The following is a 5,111-nucleotide window of genomic DNA, read 5'->3' as shown; positions in this document are numbered from 1 at the left end:
AACGCTTCTCCCGCTCTTTTCAAACACCGCGAAACGAAAAATGAGATACAAGAATAATAAATACAAAAAAAAATTGAGGTTAAATTATTGATTGATTGATTGTTTGTTTTAATTTTTGGGTGGCATAATTATTTCAATCTCCTTACCTTAAATTGTAATAAGAATTGTGCACTAGTATTCAATAAAAATTTATAAAAAATTTAATTTCAGCTTTTAATACCACATACATAACATACAACAATATGAAAAACGTGTTTCTCTTATCTATGAACACACGCTATTCAACTACAAGGCAAATATTGCTATCAATGAAAAGAAGTTCTGCAGTTTTCGTAGGAAAAAAAGAGGATAGAAAAAGGAATAGAAGTGAAACACCAGTTTTTCGAATTTAAATAAAAAGCTTTAATCTAAGAAAAAAAATCTTTAAATCAAAAAATTGTAGATATTTAAAATACTTATAGACTAAATGGTCGAACTTTTTGATTACTAGATATGATCGGGAAGTTTTTAAAACATGTAAATTTAAATATTTATATATATATATATATATATATATATATATATATATATATATATATATATATATATATATATATATATATATGTGTGTGTGTGTGTGTGTGTGTGTGTGTGTGTGTGTGTGTGTGTGTGTGTGTGTGTGTGTGTGTGTGTGTGTGTGTGTGTTTTGTGAAATTTTTGAAAGTTTATTAAAATATATGTCACATGTAAACACAATTCACTTTTTTTTTTTTTTTTTGAAAAATTCGATTTTTGTTGTAAAAACGCTGGGCCATCGAAAAATGGTAAGTTCTCTATCAAACAGAATTCGTGGACTGAAAAGTAATCTTATTCTAAAAATGTTGCTGCTTGATTTAAAATGGTATCATAATGGTTGATTTTCAAGAATAGTGGTGAAAATTTAATTTTAAGATAACATTTTATTATAATTATTAGTTAAGCTTGAACGTATTTCCCGCTGACCGTCATGCTCTCGAAAACCTTTTCATGCTTTTGGAGACTCCACTACAAAATGAGATTTTTTTTCTTTTTAAAATTTAATTTTAAACACTTTTTTTTGGAAAAATTGTCGTTATATTACCATTTCAAATCAACGAACAACACTTTTGGAACGGGATTATTTTTCGGTCTGGGAATTTTGATTCATAGAAAAGTACTTATATGTATTTTTCAGTGACCTTATTTCTTTTTTTTTTAATAAAGTCGAACTTTTCAGAGAATAATACAGAAAATGATTATTCAATAATCCAGTAATTAATCGAATTACACACTTTGAAATCCATTTTTGGTATGACAATTTAACAATTTAAACCCATAAAAATGCTAATGTTTTTTTTTTTTTTTTTTTAACCGTTAGATATTTTATGGTAATTTGACTCAACTAGTAGCTGAAGGAAGAACTAGGTTACACATGTTAAATGCTCAAACATATGTACACACAAAACGGAGAGAAAAAAATACGTTAGACTATTTTCGTAAGCATAATATAAAAACTCATATTAGATAACTTTTTTAACTTCAAAAAATTATTAAAATAATCAAATATTTGATTAAAATTCTTATGTAACTAGAATTATCTAACCATTGCAAATATTAAAATAAAAAAAAATTACCACTGTTTCATTCAGCAAAATTACTGCTTTCATCAAAACATATTGAAGAAAAAGTTGCGAGACTCAAAATCTTAACGGATTCAAAAAAGAGCTTTATTGTTTTTGCGTGAAGTGCATGAGCATTCAAAATGCGTTTTAATGAATAACGAATGTATTGAAACCATTTGATATTATAAAGCAGCGTTTTTAGATTAGAATTACTTTTTCTTCCCTGCCCAAAAATTTAAATAGATAGAAAAGTATTTATTAGTAGTTTTATACCAGATTTCTTTCGAAAAAAGTTGAATTTTTAGAATTACGATACAGTTATCAACCTGAAATTCTAGTCAGAGGTTTCCTTGGAACTGCAAAATTTGCTCTCAATTTAAATAAAAACTAATAAAATTGATTTTAAAATTTGTTTCCGTTGTAATTAATCTATCGTAACATTTGATAGCTCATTTCATAGAGATTTTTTTTTCAAATACATATTAAACTTTTCAACTTTTTGTCTTAAATTAAAAGCATTTTATTTAAATATGGATGCATTTAATAAAGCATCTTAATTTAATATTTTCTTAATCCCACTTCCTGATTTATTGAATACGCTAAGATCTGTGTGATATAATGGCACGTTTTTGAAGATCCAATAAAAAAAATGTATGGTAATAAAACTATAATATTTTTTCGGCATTTAAAATTCAATCCGATTCACTCCTTCAAACTACAGTCCGAGTGGACTAACCTAAAAGATTGATTAGAAACCTGTAAATTAACATGCACTTGAATATTGTCTATAAATAATAGATTTTTTTTCCATTCGTGCCATAAATTTGTGCGTAAAGATAGAAATAAAAAAAAAACAGCTTCATTTGTGCATGTATTAAATATCTCAACATATTTTACTGATAAGTCATGGTCAATTTCATTATTTATTTCTCTTAATAAAACTGTATACAGTAGACTCCCGATTATCCGCGGGCGGGTTATCCGCGCCTGCCGCACAAAGTTTTTTTTTTTTTTTGGCTGATTTTTTCAAAAAGGTGCAGTTTTACAGTTATGCTTTTGTAATTACATAATACATTACAGTATTAAAACAGTACATATGTATTCATTTTTCTGTCTATCCTTGACGCCTTTCGTAAATACTAAGCACTTTTCTGTTTTCATTAACAAAATGCATTTTAGGTTAGTTTTGAGTGATATTCTAAAATATTAAGCGTTAGTTAAGCATTTCCTGCTGTTTATTTTACGTTTTATTGTGCATAAAACGATTTTTCAAAGTTGGAATGACTGTTTCCTTTTTTGTTATACCCGTTTTTAGCTTTTTTCGGATTATCCGCGATTTTTGTTATCCGCGGCGGCCGCGCCCCCCAATTCCGCGGATAAGCGGGAGTGTACTGTATTTGGTTTTAATACTGAAAAGAAGAAATCTTTATTTAATATTTTTTGTATTACAATATATTTCTCAACTAAATATTTGAATGCGATAATTTTAGATAATATTTGAAGACTTCGTGCTACAAAAATTTTTATGCTTTCGGCTCCATTAGCTGTTCACCTTGAGTACGGGGATGTGAAGTCGCCGTAGATAAGTGAGTTCTTACTACTCTTAGAGATAGATTAATCGTATGTTGAGTTGCCTCAATTTTGATGATGGGTGGAACTCGTTTGAGGTTAAACCGTGGGTGGTGATGGTCTTTTTAACTCCACTTCAGCTCCTGTGTTGATGTCGTATGAATATCATTGAGATGACCCAGAAAGCTTAAGCAATACGAGGGTAGCTTAGTGATGGTTATATATTTTCGGTTCATTTTTCATTTCTGAATTTCTCTGGTCGGAATATCCTTTCTATTTTATAGAATGCCAACGTAATATATCTATTTTTATAAGGCTGCCCAAGAAAATTGCATTGCTACTCTGCTATTCGCTGTTCTTTGAATTTGTATCTGTAAATTAGGTCATAGGAAATTTAAAACAAAACAAAACTCTACGTTTCATCAAACCAACTTTTGTTATTTCAGAAATCGCATTTCATTATTCTCTTTATTAATTCTTTTTTTTTTTTTTTACTTGCTCTAAATTTATACATATGAAAGGTTATTTTCCTTGGCTTTATTTTGACTCTATATATGAATGTGTGTTTTCGTTTCTTTTAAAAGAGTTGTTAATAATACTTCCCATCCAAAAGTATGGTTCTTTTCTTAATATATACTTTGTATAGATTGTAGGCTGCATCACAGAATCACAGGTATAAAGCTGTTGATGGAATAACGAAATAAACTTGATTCAGCATTACATCTCACATACGATATTTTGTAAGTAACTATACATACACACAGTAGCAGTTCGTGTATATGGACTGCTGAATTGCATCACCTCTCTTCCGTTAGTGCATAAACGTAATCACTTATTTATTTGATTTTGTATGTAATATACAAATTAATCAAGCATCTAATCTTTCTATCTGTCTATCTGCAGCCAAAGAGCAATGGGGGAAATGTTATTATGGAGAGATTTCCTTTTATCACAATTTCTTCTGCTTTTCCGTAACTAAGAAAGGTTTTAAAATGCAAACATCACCGGGGATAGTAAAGATGAATTGTAAACATTTTTTTTCATTGTAAAATCAATTCTTCAATGTTCATGAATTCCAATCCTCTAAGTTTAACGTGCTTTAAAAATTAACAGAAGAAAATGTTTAGTTTGAAAATTAAATTTATAGCGTTAAAATTAAATTATAAATGACAAAAATAGTTTCAATTGGAATTTCGAAATATGAAAATTGTAGAAACTTAAAATTACCACTAACTATTCAGCTTTATTATCATACTAGCCAGCTTTGATGAACAATTGGATCAACGGGATAAATGGTTGCTGAAAATTTCAGTTGTTTCCACAGCAAAATATTTTTAAGCTTCTAATGTTGATAGATATTTAACATGCATTATTTTAAAGCCTTACACAGATATATTTATTGTGCTTTGCATTTTCCAACTTTCCTGGGTACACCTTTATATATCCTATTATACCATAAGAAATAGCGGCAGTGTTTTAAAATGGGCGCACTTAAAAAAATTTTCGGCATCGCTTGATTCTGGGGTTCAATTTTAAGTGCAGCAAAATATCAAAAAAATTATTAAGTTAAGTTAAAGTTATTAAAGTTATTTGCTCTTTACTAAAACCTATTCAACATAGAAAAATAATCCAATTCTTCTTATCTTGATCATCAATAAAGGTGAAAAATGTAGGATGAAGTATTAGTAGCAGCATTGAAAACGGTTTGAGCTTCACTTCAACAATGAAATACGTTGTTGTAAAATATGCTTAAAATAATTTTTAAAAAAATTAAAATTCGAAAGAAGAATTGTTTCGCAAAAAAAACCAAGTAGAAAAATTTAATGATAATTTTTCGAATTTTTAAGACGCGGTTAAAAATCATTTTTCTGCTTAAATATTTTCAGAATTTATCGCGGAAAAACGAGAAAATTTTGTTTAATT

The sequence above is a fragment of the Argiope bruennichi genome, chromosome 4 (assembly GCF_947563725.1).
Source record: "Argiope bruennichi chromosome 4, qqArgBrue1.1, whole genome shotgun sequence".
NCBI lineage: Eukaryota > Metazoa > Arthropoda > Arachnida > Araneae > Araneidae > Argiope > Argiope bruennichi.
This window is presented reverse-complemented; position numbering follows the sequence as displayed.